At 37.4% G+C, this 15365-nt stretch overlaps 2 long non-coding RNA genes across 4 annotated transcripts; one reads left to right on the forward strand and one right to left on the reverse strand.

The window, feature by feature from the left end:
* The first annotated feature begins 1473 nt into the window (after window positions 1-1473).
* Window positions 1474-11617, forward strand: LOC111320959 (uncharacterized). Of its 3 annotated transcripts, none has more exons than XR_016002423.1 (3): window positions 1474-1677; window positions 5100-5222; window positions 10909-11617. It is a non-coding gene; the product is annotated as an uncharacterized LOC111320959 (long non-coding RNA). The 3 variants fall into 3 exon arrangements; XR_016002422.1 differs by lacking the exon at window positions 1474-1677 and adding an exon at window positions 4213-4919; XR_002693913.2 differs by lacking the exon at window positions 1474-1677 and adding an exon at window positions 4249-4919 and having other exon boundaries at window positions 10918-11617.
* Window positions 11618-12155: 538 nt separating this feature from the next.
* LOC148743164 (uncharacterized) lies at window positions 12156-13977 on the reverse strand. The gene is made up of 2 exons (XR_016002424.1): window positions 13720-13977; window positions 12156-13325 (listed from the first exon to the last, which is right to left on the reverse strand). It is a non-coding gene; the product is annotated as an uncharacterized LOC148743164 (long non-coding RNA).
* Between the last annotated feature and the right edge of the window lie 1388 nt (window positions 13978-15365).

The following is a 15365-nucleotide window of genomic DNA, read 5'->3' on the forward strand; positions in this document are numbered from 1 at the left end:
AACTATCACAATTTAGTTATAAGCGATTAGCCTGCGATCTCTCTGTTCAGAACTAATCTGCGTTCATCTAAATAAATTTTATCAATGAGCTTTTCAATTAAGGTGCCATAGGGCTTTTATGCTGGTCTTCTCTTAACTACCAGTCGCAGATCAGAGAGGCAGTTTTCTTCATTTCCTCTTTGAAGACTTTCAAGATGTCTATCCGATTGCTTGTTTTATCGATTATTTTTTTTTTTGGTTTTACTTTTCTCTGAATTAAATTTGTCACAGAACGAAGTCGAAAGTGTAGCATATGCCCTTTTCTTCAAGTCGTGCACTGTGCATTCAAGGAAGCTAAATCCCTTTTGTTTTCCAGCTTTTTGTAAAATGATTTCGTTTGAATAGAGTGGATGAAACCCTAAAATCTCGAGAGAAATCACTGTCGTTCTTTTGTTGAAATTGTATTAAACGCGATTCACGCAACGTTAAGACAGGATTGGAACAATTCGCTCACCTCTTACAAATGAAAGGAGGTACGAATGGTTTATAACTTCCAAAAACTACAAATGCCTCTTGTTGTTCTCATTATTTTAACTGCAAAGTGTAGTCAATTTTTAGATGACATATGAACAGAAGAAATTTTAAAAACTATTTATGTGTTTTGTAACGTTTTTTGGGGCGTATTTCAAATTCGAATGAATGGAGCCTCTACAAAAGCCTTTAGCACCCTTAGTGATGGCTGCCTAACTGAACATGAAGATTTAATCAACTAGACCTCATTTCTGTTAAATAAGACGTGGTGATAATTACTTTTCGAATTTTTCCTCAACCTAAATTTCTGAAGCCAACTTCAATTCTAACCTAAATTCATTAGGGAAATCACCCGCTTTTTCTTGCTCACACAGTCCAAAGTTGCTCTTTGAAGCGAATAGAATGGAAGATAAACACACTATTGTTCACACTCTCTGTAACTTTTTTTAAACACGTTGTTTAGTTACAATTCTACTCTTACTATTTAAAATGTTGCTGCTATTTGTCTGTTTTGAGAAAAAAGCGCATAAAAAACGAATAGTTTATCCTCATTATTACTACTTCTCAGTCCTTTCTGAACGTTCTAAGATAAGCTACATACATATGTCTTCTGAAATAAAACTACGGATGCAAAACACGTGGAACCGATTATCCAATTGGAGACAGTTGTATTAGTAACTCGCACACTATCAGTGGCCAGACTGGGGCTCATTCCTAACTTGGAAAGGAAAGAGGTCGATCTATATATTTTTAATTTTTTGATCGTGTTTATCATGAGAGGACGTTTGTATTTGGGTTAGCTGCTCGCCTTTTCGACTGATAGAAAAACGCATCAGTATTGAGAGACAATGTGAAAAACAAAAGGCTTTGACAATGACTGCAGGTTGGTTCGTCATTGGTGACTGGTGGTGTATAGAAAATAAATGGAATTGTAGAATTTGAATACATAACACTTTTGTGGCGGTGGCATCAAATTGACGGAGAATGCTACAATTTGATCCTCTTTAAATTTTCAAACTTCTAGTAGTCTTGCAGACTTTCACGAAAAAGACGGAATGAGATTGTCTATTTTAATGAGAGCAACATCATTTTATCGATGTCGGCGACCGCTCATAGTATTTGCTTGGTTGCATGTAAGTAAACATGTCGTTGATAGTTTATATTCAGGTGAGTCTGAGGAAATTTGTAAGCCTCATCTTTAAATGCAACAGTCGATTGTAGAATACAAAGAAAGCTACACAAACGAACTCTTAATGGCGGTTTGATGAAACAATTCGAAAGTCTCTCACAAATTTAATATTCTCTTTATTCATTATTTCTACAACTGAATTTAATAAGGCCTGTGATCTATTGGTGAAGTATTGGTTGCATTAAGCTTGTAAAAAGATTTTACTTCGTTCTTTTATTATCATTAGCAATAATGAAAAAAAAAATTTCCTTTTGAAAACTTAGTAAGTTCCCGAACTTTTTTTCTTTCTCTGTTTCTTTGGCGATTGTTTCTCAGTCTTAGGGAGCCACCTGGTCTCTATCTCTACCATAACAAGATCAACTTTGTAGCAGTGGTATGCTAATTAAACATTACTACTTGAAGAAAAATTGACTAAAATAATTTTAAAAATATTCAACTTTGTATCATGAAATATTAGTCGACGCTTTTAAGATCCACAGTTTAGTGAGGTGAAGTGAATGATTCGATACCTTAATAGCAGCATAGGCTGAATTGCTAAGGTCTACAGTGTTACTAAGGTTGAGATCGGACGTCAGAATTATCAGGCGCCTCTGGCAGCCATGTAACGACCTCACCTTTTCCCCCCACACATTCCACCCCAGGAGAGGACATCCATCACACAGTAATCTCGTGCGTGGGAAATTAACGTCTCCTACCCCTAACCCTGCAGGAGACGGGACCTCCATTCATTCCTCCTTACCCGAGAAGACTAGAATATCTATATATTTCTTGATTGTAGGAAGGTAGCGAATTCTCCTCGGTTATTTTAAGACCATGAATATTAGTCCGGCCGGGGATCAAACCCTCGACCTCCCGCACAACACAATGCGGCGTTCTAGCCGATTGAGCTAACCAGGAGGCGGTTCCAATAAGCATTTGTCAGATCTGCTTGACAAAGTGAATGTCTTAAGTGACTTGAAACATAACCTCGTTTAAAGCTAGGCAACTTCAAGGGGGCGTTTCCTTTTTCACTTGGACAGGTACCAAACAGGAGTTCCATTAACCAAGATCCACAGATCTTGGGTTTCAAAGCTGCTGCATACAGCAGAAGACTTTGATAACTAAATGCAAGAGCCAGCGGACTGTGTTGTTAATATGTTTTACAAGTAGTTACGAAATCAAGAGAAGAACCTTTCCTTATAACGCGTTATCAATAAAAACTAATGTGCACGTTTCCGAGGATTCCTTGTAAAACTACTGGTCGAATCATGAAGTTGACAAACCCAAGCCTTTGTTTCCCATTTTCACGGATCCAAATTCAAGCCTGTGTTATAGGTTAAACAGGTGACAGATTTAAAGACAACAATTCACAATTTGACTGTTGAAAATTGCTCTCATCTATTTATTTATTATAACTGACGATTAACTATACTTGGATAGGCGCCTCGCGTTACGTCAAGTGGAAGAAAACACCGCAGATACAATGAAAAGTGATTTTAGGAAGTATCCTATAACAAGGAAAAGTTTTAATTTTCGTCGTCATTTTGTGAGTTAGACCACAAAATTCTCCATCCTGAAATTCATATATCCTCCAAATTGTCTAAACTTGTATATTTCTCATCACACATTCGCCGGGATATGGATTGATATTAAAAAGAGAACTTACATATTGATCCCTGCCGCGGTAGTAAAAAAGTTAAGGGAATACCTAATTAACGAGGAAATCTCAAACTTAAAGGCTCTTGCACTGTGCTGAATCGTGGGAGTCGAGTTGTACATTTCATTAAAACGTTTGTGTCGCTGTTCCGGCCTTACTCTTCCCAAAGCCTCGAGCCTGTTCCTTGCAACATCTCGGTGCCAATTAACACGTGCACTTGCATGCCTAACTTTTAGTTGAGAATGTAACCATGTGTGTTATTCAGCAAACATTACGTATTGAATTGAAACGATCGTGCACCAATTCAACCGAGACCGCAAGCAAACCTGTTTTAGATTCCTGTGGCGCTGTTGCAACTAAGTTTTTTGCAGAATGTGTCGTGTTTTTTCCTTAGCCCTCAATACCCTCGCAATGGCTTATGACAAACCGTTAAAAGTTTGATAACGTGGCGAATGTCATTATTTACATGCTTTAGTTATAACAGTGTAATGATTTCATTTCAACGATATTAAAACAAATGTTCCGAGAAGAGCTTAGCTGGTTTGATCAGAAAAGCCAAATCATTGGTAACACGCTCAGATTATCTGGAAGTTTCGAATATTTATTAATACTGATGGATTTGGTTAGTTTTTTGTTAATAGAGTAATAATCAAAGTTGGCTCCCAATCCAAAAGCAGTAAATTTAACTTCATAATTTACCATTTCCATGTTCGACTACATCTTTCCTCCCGGCACACATCAAAACTCGCTGAAGAAAAGTCAAACTCGCTTTCACTAGATTGCCGTAAAGGAAACCTCGATTTGAGTTGTTATGGAAATTGGATCGAACACGTCACGTTAATTGGCACAATCACTATGTGAATCTGAAACCCCAAGGCTCAACGTTGAGTAGACTGCTAAATGAACGACCACTACAAACAACCTGAGGCAATTTGCATTTTGTCATCTTTGAGCCATTCATCACCACGTTTTCAACCACTTTTGGTTGAAATACGAGCATTGCACTTAAGCAACTTACAGATCTTTTAGTTGGAAAGTCACAATCTTCTTTCAGATTTTAACATAGTCTTCTAGTAATATCTAAGAAGCTCTATTAAAAAATAGTCCGCCCAAGAAGTCAAAGGAAAGGTAAACGTTCCTCAGATTTTAAAAGTTACTGGCGTGACATCTTTTACTGTTAAAAGGACTAAAACGAGAATTGCATTTAGGTAATCCAATCAATCCATTATCCAGATATCGGATGTCACCTTTAACTAAACAATTCTTCAACATGGCCTTTCAAGGATGAATTTCAGAATTTAATTTAGGTTTATGGTGATTGAAAGCAGTGAGGGACCAAATACAAGACTTAACATTATCACTACGATCCGCGACTCGTTTTGCCTAACAGTTTTTTAGTTGAACTTATGCTGCTTAAAGATACTAGAGAACTGACTTGAATTTCTGGGTTCAAATGAATATCTTGACAACATTACACACCGTCTGTTGTGAAATGGGGATGCAACAATGTCAATGGAAACCAATTAGGATTACTCGGGAGAGCTTCTGTGCAGTTTTAGAAGCAATGAAAGTCACACAACAAAGGTTTTCACCTTTATTGCCATTTGATTGCTGAAAAAAGTTTGTTTATGACACATGACAGCCATGGAAATGTTAGCTGGAAAAAATATATATTTTTAAAATTTTAATTTCCTTTTTTTTTAATTTCATATCTGTAACCTTCTTTTAGAGTAGAGCCAAATACGATTGCCTTCTTTTGTACAGAACCGTCGAGGATTGCAACTGGTGTTGCGTTTCCAAAGCTACAAAAAAGGAGAGACGACAGTCGCCATCGACTCGTGGATGTCACGTCTATTTAAGGCCGAGTATTCTATCCAAGATATACATGTAAGTTTAGTAGTAAAATAAAATGGTAAAGCCTTGCCCTTTATATAACTGATTTACCGGTCAACCCATTTCTTTAGTACTTTATGTAGTTTGTCTACTTGACTGCTACACTTCTTCACCTTTTCATCCTTCTTCTTACCATGAAATATATTTTAAGGCGGAAATCAAACTCTTGGATCCTTACGTTGTGCTTCCAGACCAGATGGAGTTTCTCTCTGTCCCGAGAAGTTTTATAAAGGAGACAACTCCAACATATTTCCTTCAAACTTACATTAATATAGGAGAGTAAAGATTTCTTTTCAGTCGGTATATATGCTGCTCTGCCGGCAAGATTCGCACGTGGAGTGACTAACTAACAGGTGACTCTTAAACAACACACCCTCGCAGGCGTTCTTGATAAATGGAGAAAACTCTCACAGCAAAAGGTAGCATTTTTTTAAGTTATTTAACTTAGTTTTTTTAGCTACGGAAGATTATTGTTTGAAAGTGTCCTTGCCATCTAGTTTTCCAATAGAACTTATGGACCTAAATATAAATTTGGCCAGCCGGGCACACAGATGTTTTTCGTGCTCCGATGAAGTGCAGGGAAGTCGAAAAGAAACAGCTGTTAGCCATAAGCTAGACGAGCACGTGTGAGAGAAATTAAGACTGCAGGCAGCTTTATTATTGTATGCTTTAATTTCGCATATGGTCGATGTCTTACTGCGAGGAGGTGCCTCTTGGATTTTCCAGTCTGGCCAATGCACTGAACAGAAGTGAGGAATCGAGGGGAACTGAATACAGACCCCAAGTTTTAACAGTTACACGGAAAGAAAACTTGTCTAATGCAGGAAAATGTTTGACTGAAAAACCTGAGTAAATATTTTAATTCTGATTTCTTGAGCACGCTGTCCCAATCTTTTTTTTAAGACAGCTGAGTGAAGTGTGAAAAGAAACAACATATGCTTCAAGATGTACTCTTCACGTCCAAAGTTTCCATTCATGCTTGAATGGCGACTCGGCCGCAGTGATTTGATACCATCCTCTTGAATCAAAGTATCATTAAAGAGAAATGCTGGATTATCGATCAATTTTTCGCCTTAAAAATTGACAAACTGGCTATGAAAGCCAAAAGAAATTTAACAAAATAGGTTCCTCGGATTCTACTAGCAAAAACATGTCGTCATGTTACATGTTTACCTAAACCTTCAGCTGGTTCTGAAAGCTTTGTTAAACTTTGCATAAGAAATGTTGGAGAGAGTCAATTGCGTGTATCGGCACTCAGTCAAACGCGACCTTTCAACGTCGTCGCTAGTCAACCAAGGATATAAACAGGTTATACGAGAACACAGAAACGCCAAGAGCCTCAATTAGAAAGGACTTTTCTGTCACCTTTCTAAACTCAGAAGTGATAAATTAATCCGAAAATAGAAATGAAATAATTGAAATTTCACCCCGCGAACCCTGTGAGCAGAAAGACTCCATTGATGTTAAGTAAACAAATGAACACCTTTGTTCTGTGACAAAGCACATGGCGTAAACAAAAGGCCACACTGCAAGTCATTCATAGAGTCCCTCAAGAAGCACTATTCTCACTGTTCTTTAGGGTCACCTGATTCGAAAAGACGCTTTATCTGTGATAATTGCATTTAGAATAAAGGATTAATTAGGGAGTTTGTTGTTTTAATCCTTTCTTCATTGAATGGTTAACTTTGCGTTAAGCTCATGGTACAAAAGGATAAGAACTTTACCTTTTGAGAAGGAGCTTTTAATAAATACTCAGAAAGAGACATCACCAGATTACTAGTGTTCGACGTGAAATTTCAAAGTAAGTGATAATGGTTCGGTGATTTTGAATGAGCTCTTTTACCCTTTGAAAGAATAGCAGTTGTTATCGTGCGGTACTCAAAGGCGTAACTAATTTAAATGTTCTCAGATCCAAGGCGTAAAAAATGTGATAATATTTTCAAGTGGGCGGTGGTTGATTAGCGAGTGGATTGAAAATGAACATGGCCAATGCAAAGATTAACGTTCATGGATTTTTCTCTTTGACAAGCCAACATAAACTGAAGAAATTTCTCAACATTGTGCGGTTTATTTCAAGCCGGCAGTTGCATTGACGAGAAAATCTATACCATTACTTATTGCAAGCTCGTGCGTCATTTGTTTCTTCAATTTGGGTCAAGTGATATTTAAGGTATTACACTTGATGTTACACCAGGATTTTAAAGCTTACATTTCTGGCAATGCGTTGTTACAGTTACAGGCTATATAGTTTTTTTCGAGAGCAAAAGAGTTTGAAACTAATGTTTCTTTCCACTTGCTTTAAGCTTCCGAACTGGGCGCTTGCCGTCAAGCTTGCATTGTGCCTTGCGTTTCTTGCGGATTAATTTTGAAGTAGAGTTTCATTTTTATTGCATTCAGTTTTATGATGCCTCTGGAAAAAAGGATACCTGATTTCAAGGGATTACTCCTCTGATAAACAATTTTTGTGAAAGAAGAGGAAAGAACTTTCTATGGAGGAAACTAACAATGACGGTCATGTGGTGCTTTCTGATAGCAATCTAAGGAACAATAAAAAAGATTTGATCCTCATGAAAGATGATATCATGACTCGATTAGTTACGCATTTTGTGCACTTATACATTTAAGAGCTTTCATCGAGATGTCTTTGAAACGTTGTTTTGTTTGATTTTAAGTGTTACATATGCATTTCTAAAGAAAGGATCACGAGAAAAGCGATGGCCCAGTACCTCTTTGCAGAGGATGAATGCTCATTCTCGAGAAAGGCGCAGAGGAGAGTTAGAATTCAAAATCATCAAATTGTTAGTGTTAAGCGTTTTAATGGACTCAGTAAATTTCATTTACCTTTTTCGCAACGAATTGACCCTCAAGCTGAGTCGAAGTATTTATATAAGCAAGTGAAAATATATTTTCAAGTGATTTAACTTATTATTTGTAGTGTCGACTAATCTGCTCGGACAATGATTAACTTCTTATCATTTCGCTCAGTGGACAAATTATCAGACCATCTAGGGTAAAAGCTACCATTTTTTGTTGTACGAAAGCTTGTGTACTCTATTTAATGTTAATTAGAGCAGACTGGGCAAGTAAAGAAACACAAAGGCTAACATCGGATTGAATAAAAAGCCGAAAGTAATTTCGAAGCAAATACTTTTAAAGTGATTAGTTTCTACATTCTTGAACTCAGGTAGAGTTTAGGGTGTTAAAGAAATTGAAATCTGACCAGTGTCTGAAATCAGTTTTGTTTTAGGCAGACGAACAATGCAGATGTGTAAAGTAAATGTATCAAATTTTATGATAATGCTTTCAATTGTCTGGGAATTGATTTAATCAATAAAGTTTCTTAGCGGTAAGGGCCACGTGTGTATTAATTTTAAATGTTAGCTCTTTTACATTAATGCGTTGTTTTCCACGTTGCAAGGTGAACATTCGGAGGAAATTTCGCTCCCTCAATATGTGAAATACGCATTCATCCACCGATATACAAACGCTTCCAGTATTTGCGAGAGGATATAGTTCCCGTCTAGTACTGCTTAGAATTGATAAGTTTTTTCAGCGCGATTACATAACTGATACTGAAATGTTTTCTTTCAAACAGTCTTCTCTTGACAAAGATATTTCCTTTGGTAAGATAACTCATCAGCACAGATCGTGAGATAATGCTAACGTGTTAGTTATTTTGATTTGGAACCACACTGATCTACCAATTTTTCACTGAAAAGAAGCGGCCTGAAACGTTTTCTGTCTTCCATGTTTCTGTGGACTGTGTTAAAAATTACGTGATTAAGTTGATTTATTGCCACATTGCAATCGGTTAAAGCCATCATGGGCATTGATTTGTTTCGTTCAAAAGCTTGCATAATCCCAGATGGAAATATTTGACTGCATTCGTCTATGATCAAGCTTACTTACCTACTTATAAACCTCCGTTTTTAATTTCGGCAACACGGGCATGATAAAAGCTGTAATCACTGGACGCAAAAGTGCGTTTTTGAGCAATTTTCGTGGATTAAACGATGATAAGGATCCACCCTAAATCTCTTGGTCTAAAAATAAGTTACATTTGATATTTAAGTGCAACTCAGTTGAATTTTGCTGCGACGAGTACAGACCAGCACAGAAATATATGTCTGACCATTATTTCCGTTTTCATGAACAATTTTAGTGAGTAAATATAATGATGTAAACTTTTAATTAAGATGAATTTATTTAGTTACACACGAATAAGGTTCCGAGGGTGAATTTTGATTTTTCCCCTGATAAGACACCAAGTGAAAATATCTGAATTGTGTCTTTTCTTTAGTTATTACACGGAACAATCGCCGGTGGTTTTATTTTGATGCGATTGAGCGAAGCTTATCGTTGAATTTACCTCCTACTAGTGTTTTTTTATCAACGTGAATGAAAGCGACAAAAAACAGCTAATATCGCATGGAGGACCCTATTCTACTTGCCTTCCATGCGTTAATTAATTTAACAAAAACTACCCTGGGAGACGTGTTTATAAAACCTACTTACCTCCTCGTGTTCACCCGTTAACCACCCTCTACGCGACGTTGTCTCGCTAGTAACACGTGCCAAGAAAAAAATAGTTCGTCGAGCATCCCCAAGAAATAGGTACGAATTTCAAACGTTAGATGTAACTCTCTATTGTAGAAATAGCTTTCCTGTCCGATATCTATGCAGTAAAAGTTCGATCTTCTACTTCAGCGTTGAGGTGCTATTTGAAATTTCGTGCGTGAGAAGCCACTAACAAGTTAGGGAACTCCTGCTTTGCAGTTTACAAAACAAAACGACCATTTTAGAAGGAAAAATCGATCTTAATATGGCAAATAGAGAATACCGGCTGTGCATGTTGCTCTTTGAGAAACTTACCACAAACTGAGCCATTTCATCACGAATTTCCCTGAAGGCAGTAATTATTCTTTTCGAAGAAGGATGAGCCCATTGTCGAATGAATCTAGCTTTGTTTTGGTAAAGTCTATTCACATTAGAAGATAAAGGCATATAGCTGTGCCACTTGCTAAAGTAACGATTTGACTGTTCTTTCTCGTTCCTTGACCTTGGCTTTCACGAGTCAGTGTAAACAGAAAACAATGTTTACAACACCTGGGTAAAGGCTTGCGATCAATTCCTTGCCTATCACGCAAAGCTGTGATATGTTTTTGGGCGAAGAACACATCTCAGTTCACGGTAGGAGCTAATGAGCAACCGTTCGTGTTCATAGGACTGTGCACCATGGTTGGGTTCCTTTTACGCAAAAAACAACGGGTATATCACGCGAATTACACAAGGTGCCTTGAATTTTGTTTTAAGACTGGATAAGATTTCAATCAGGCAAGGGATCAGTAAATCTTCTTACAGTAATCAGTTCAGAAAGGGTCAATCTTAAGATGGAAGAATCATTTTAATTTTCTGGCGTTTATCAGCTTTTCATAGATCGGCGGTTAGTTTGAAAAGAGAACATGGCATATGTAATAAAGCATGGGCTTTCACAGATGCGGTTGGGACCATTTAGGATGAAAGATAGGGGACGAACGTGTCGCTTGAATGTATCGTGAGATCTATACGTACTATAGAGCCTGCGAAGTGTAGCTTTCTCATGTCATAACAGATTCAAAACAGGTTCTTTCTAGCTAGTTATTTTTCTCTTTCTCTCTCTTTTTTTTTTGAATCCGTTGAGTTTTAACAGGTGAGCTAAAAGCAAGATCTCCAGCTGGGAAGGAAAGAAAAACAGAGAACAATCAAGACGATGGAAAACATTAAAGGAAAAGGAAATATGGCAATCATATTTACATTTGTAAGCAGTTTAAACTCCGCAACTCCGCTCAAGTCAGGGTTCCAGCATTGAAAAAACAAACTGTTACTCTTGCTAGTGAGACAACTGTGTGGTTCTACATTCCAACGAGGTTCGCTATTCTCCAGTAAAACAAAGAACAACAATGGATGACTACTAATCAACCCTGCTGCTATTCAAAGTGGACTTATTTACAAAAATACAATGTCATGACTGAGTAGCAGCTTTTCTGTCATATTTGACTTTTCATAAGAGATTAAATGGTGGAAATACAGCAGAGCAGTATAAGAATTACTTATATCACATGATCAGTCCATAACTTGATCTTTGAAGAGACCTCGTTCTATTTATAACTAATGAACTGCATCGGGTATTGAGTTGCCGCATACTGTTCCAAAAACTGTCACACTCTTCTGCCAATCTTAAGAAAGGAATCTGTTCTCCTAGTTTATTCGTGGTAGGCGAAGAACATGGCCATAAGCTTCTCTCCATGTTTTGTCGGTCAGGTAGCAACAGGTCAAACTGGGTGGTGACCATATTCTGTCGACACTACTCCCTTAAGAAAAAACGAATAGATATAGATGCTATTCCAGAATTTCCCCTGACCGTGTTCTTTTATTTTTATGCCTTACAAAGGCAGGAGGTGAACAAGGGAACCATCACTAGCTGTTTTGTTTTCTTTTTTGTTCGTCCTTTTTTTTATATATATATTCTTAAGATTCTGGCCTTCCGATTCATTTTCAGTGGAGGTGAACTTGAGAAAATAAGCGAGAAAGCAGAAACTTTTCGTAATGTTCTTAAAGCTCATTAGAGAAAGGCTGAAATAACAAACTGAAACTAACCAAATCCCCATTCCTCCCTAAAAAGTAGGCCTTTTGTATTACGTAACTTCTCCTATAGGCAAATCTTTCATCATGAATGATTACCAACAGGTAATCCCACATAAAGAAGTCAATTTGTGAAGCGTCTGATTATTTTTTGGGAAAACGTTCGTGCGCGATTGGTAAGTGTCTAAAGTTTCCTTACACACCAGATCCCAGGAGCCCAGATATAGCATGGGAGTTATTACAAAGCGCGACAAGTGTTATTACAAAGTGCAACTATCATTACAAAATACGACACAACAGACATCCTAAACAACGCCCAGTTGTAGTTGTAAACTGCTAACGTGATAACTTACAGGTCAAAGTTCGTTCTTTAATATTTTTGACAGTAGAGGATTTGAAGTGCAGTGAGTAACTCGAGGCAGCTGGTATTTGAGACTGAGTGATTTCCGTTATCAGGTGTTAATTATAGCCCACAACTCTGCTGATCAATATGAGAAATGAATGCGAAATCAATCGATCACGACTGTCCAATAAATATTTAGCAAAAAACTTTTAAAATAGAAGGGCTCTTTTGTCACAGTTTAATTTAGTAGCCTTTGAAGAGCGTTAAGAAAGTAGAGTGTGGAAGAATAATAAAAATTTCAGCTTAAGGCTGTCCGATTTATGGGCAGTAGTTATTTTCCGGACTAAAAGGAAAGCCAGCTTCGCTACTGCTTACGTTAAGCCAGATGAATATCATGTTAACCGAACACGATATTCATATCAACTGGTGTCAGTCTCACAGTTCCGTAATTATCATTAAGCAGTTAACAGTAGTTGTGAGTAGCAGTTCAGCTCAGAAGTCTGACTAAAGGTTTTCTGTTCTTTCCCAGATGAATGTCACTTTGATTATGCCACTGTTTGTTCTTTTTGGCGTTTCCAAGACTATAACTGCAGTCAACAGAAGGTTGAGGCATACCTTGGACTCCCCTTGGTCACGTGTTATGATAGATCTCACCCGTCTTCAAGATATTAGAGATATCCCTCTCGCCTAGCATGCGTTAAATTCTTCCTGGCCTCGTGTCATAGTTAATTATTTCCATTACCCGAGAGCTCTTCCTCTTTGCTGTGAAAGACCATCATACTTCTGTCCGTTTTGCTTTACCAATCTCGGTTGCAGTCCATAGTAAGACTGATAAGGATGAAAAGTCATCGGAACGATACGACAATCATCATCTTCCATCGCTTTATTAAAGCTGAAAGAAGCTCACTAAAGCTTCATCTCTCGAGGTGTAACGTCATTTTCATATTAAAGGATAAGAAGCGGTTACTTCCATTGCCTTCTGAAATAATTAACAGAATGCTATTTTATTGCTGGAATACTCACAGCGGTAAAACGGTACTCAACTTTTGTTGTTTCTCTTCAAGATCTTTTTCTCAGCAAGGTACTGTTTTATTTAATTATCTGACGTTGTCAAATCTATTGCTTTGAATGCACTGAAAGAAACAAAAAAAATCAAGCGAGATAGCCGGCTTAGCATCTAACACGTTCATGAGTTAAGTTAGGGCGATTGTTAGCGTAACCAGAAATCCTACACAAGATGGCTGCCAAAATGGCCGCGAGCACACGCTAAGCGCTGAAATGTGGATTCAATATGGCTGCGAAGTATTAAGGAAAAAATGGGGAAATAGAAATATTTCGCATTTTGTGCCATTACTGCCAGAAACTCAACGTTCCTCATCATCAAAATAGAGAGGGTCAAGTTCGAGCCGAATTTCAATCGAAAGAAAAGTTCGAAAAAACTGGTTTTCGACGTTGTGTTTTCATTCCAATAACCTTATATAATAGCTACAACTTCCTCTGTCTCATGTCGCTTAAAATAGGGCTTACCTTCGTGGTTTTTTTTTAGTCTGCTACAAGGAAACAGTTGCACCGATTCGGTTGCCACTTCATCTTATCCGACAGGTAAGAGGTTTAACTCGCAAAGTAATCGTTTTTTCGCTCCGAAAACGTCCCTTAACACGTCGCCTTTTCAATTTTTAAAGTGTCATTTTCTAGAAATGCGAAATGCGAGAAATAGAGCCATTACTTAGGCAAAAATGCTCCTTCGAGTGGTTTGTTTTCATTTTACTTCTGCTGCCATATTGATTTTTGACACATCTTAATTACCATATATGAAGTACTTAAACATAAAAGCCGCTGTACAAAATAATCGGTAAAAACTGGGGCGAGTTGCACGGAAACGAGATCGAGGGGGTTCAAAACTGAAATGTTTTGCAGTTCAACTAAAACGTTTCGGACAAAAGTAACAACCCCTTACCAAAGGAAAGAGTGTGAGAAGTAATCGTGAAGAGGCCACCAACTCTTTTTTTTTAGATTTCTTATTTTGCGTTAGTGTAAACACTTCTAAACCCCTACGCATGGTCTAAATTATTCAAAATAGTCTGGACTATGAAATGGTGGGCTTACGACTGAAATGTTTCGTCAGAAAACTAATTAAGTTAACACTAAGTTCCTATTTTGTTCAATGTATTTTATTAGGCTGTAAACATGTTATATCAAATTGGATTTTGCGCATTTCTGGTCACACAAATATCACCCGTAAGGAGCAAATTCTCATTGCGCATGAATCTGATTGATTTACATGCTTGACCTGAGTTTTCAAGGCCTATCAATGTCTAACTTAATCATAAACTGCTACATTAAGGTCTTGTTGTGTTTTAAGCAAATATTCTCTGGATATGACCTTAATAACAACAGTCATGGTGTTCTAGATAACATATGTGAGAGAAATTAATGTTGTTAAGCAAAAAATTTAAACCATGAGAAAACTTCGTTTTTGCTTTGTTATCTAATGAAGGCTATGACTGCTCTCTTAGATAAATCATAGATGCAGGTCCATGATGGATGGCGAAAAATTATAACTTACTGAAGCGGGCACTGACCAGTGAAATTATTCTGATGACCTTATCAATCGAATGATTCATGCGATAGTTGAGGAATGTCATCTCTAGCTCCAACTTTAAAGCATTAGCATAGGCTTTTCGATCCACAGTTGATGGTAACTCGTATTTCTTATTACTTAGGTTGCTTGGTTTTCCATCTACGAAACTCGCCGAGCTGTAAGGGACGTTTGAAAGCTTTCAAAGAAAACCCAAACAGCCAATTTCAAAATGATTCTTTTCCACATGAAGAATTCTTTTATAAGAATACCGGAAAACTAGGTATGCAACCAAACTCCAAAGAGTGTCCTTAATTATTCGCAGTATAACTACGACAGTCATGCTACTTAGGACAAGAGCACGAAATAAGGTGAGTGATAAAAATAACGTAACAAATCAATTAACTCCGTTGCTGTCTACTGCGTGGAAGTGTCTAGATTGTTTTGGCTATTGTCTCAGTTGTTTATCAAGAAGGCTCGACTTATCTTTTAAAACCGCTCTCACTCGCTTGGTCATCCAACTCATCACTTTTGTTCCCTTGTTCGAGACAAAATACTTGAAATTATGTCAATAAAATTGCTGAGTTTGAGCTCA

Source organism: Stylophora pistillata, chromosome 1, assembly GCF_964205215.1.
Source record: "Stylophora pistillata chromosome 1, jaStyPist1.2, whole genome shotgun sequence".
NCBI lineage: Eukaryota > Metazoa > Cnidaria > Anthozoa > Scleractinia > Pocilloporidae > Stylophora > Stylophora pistillata.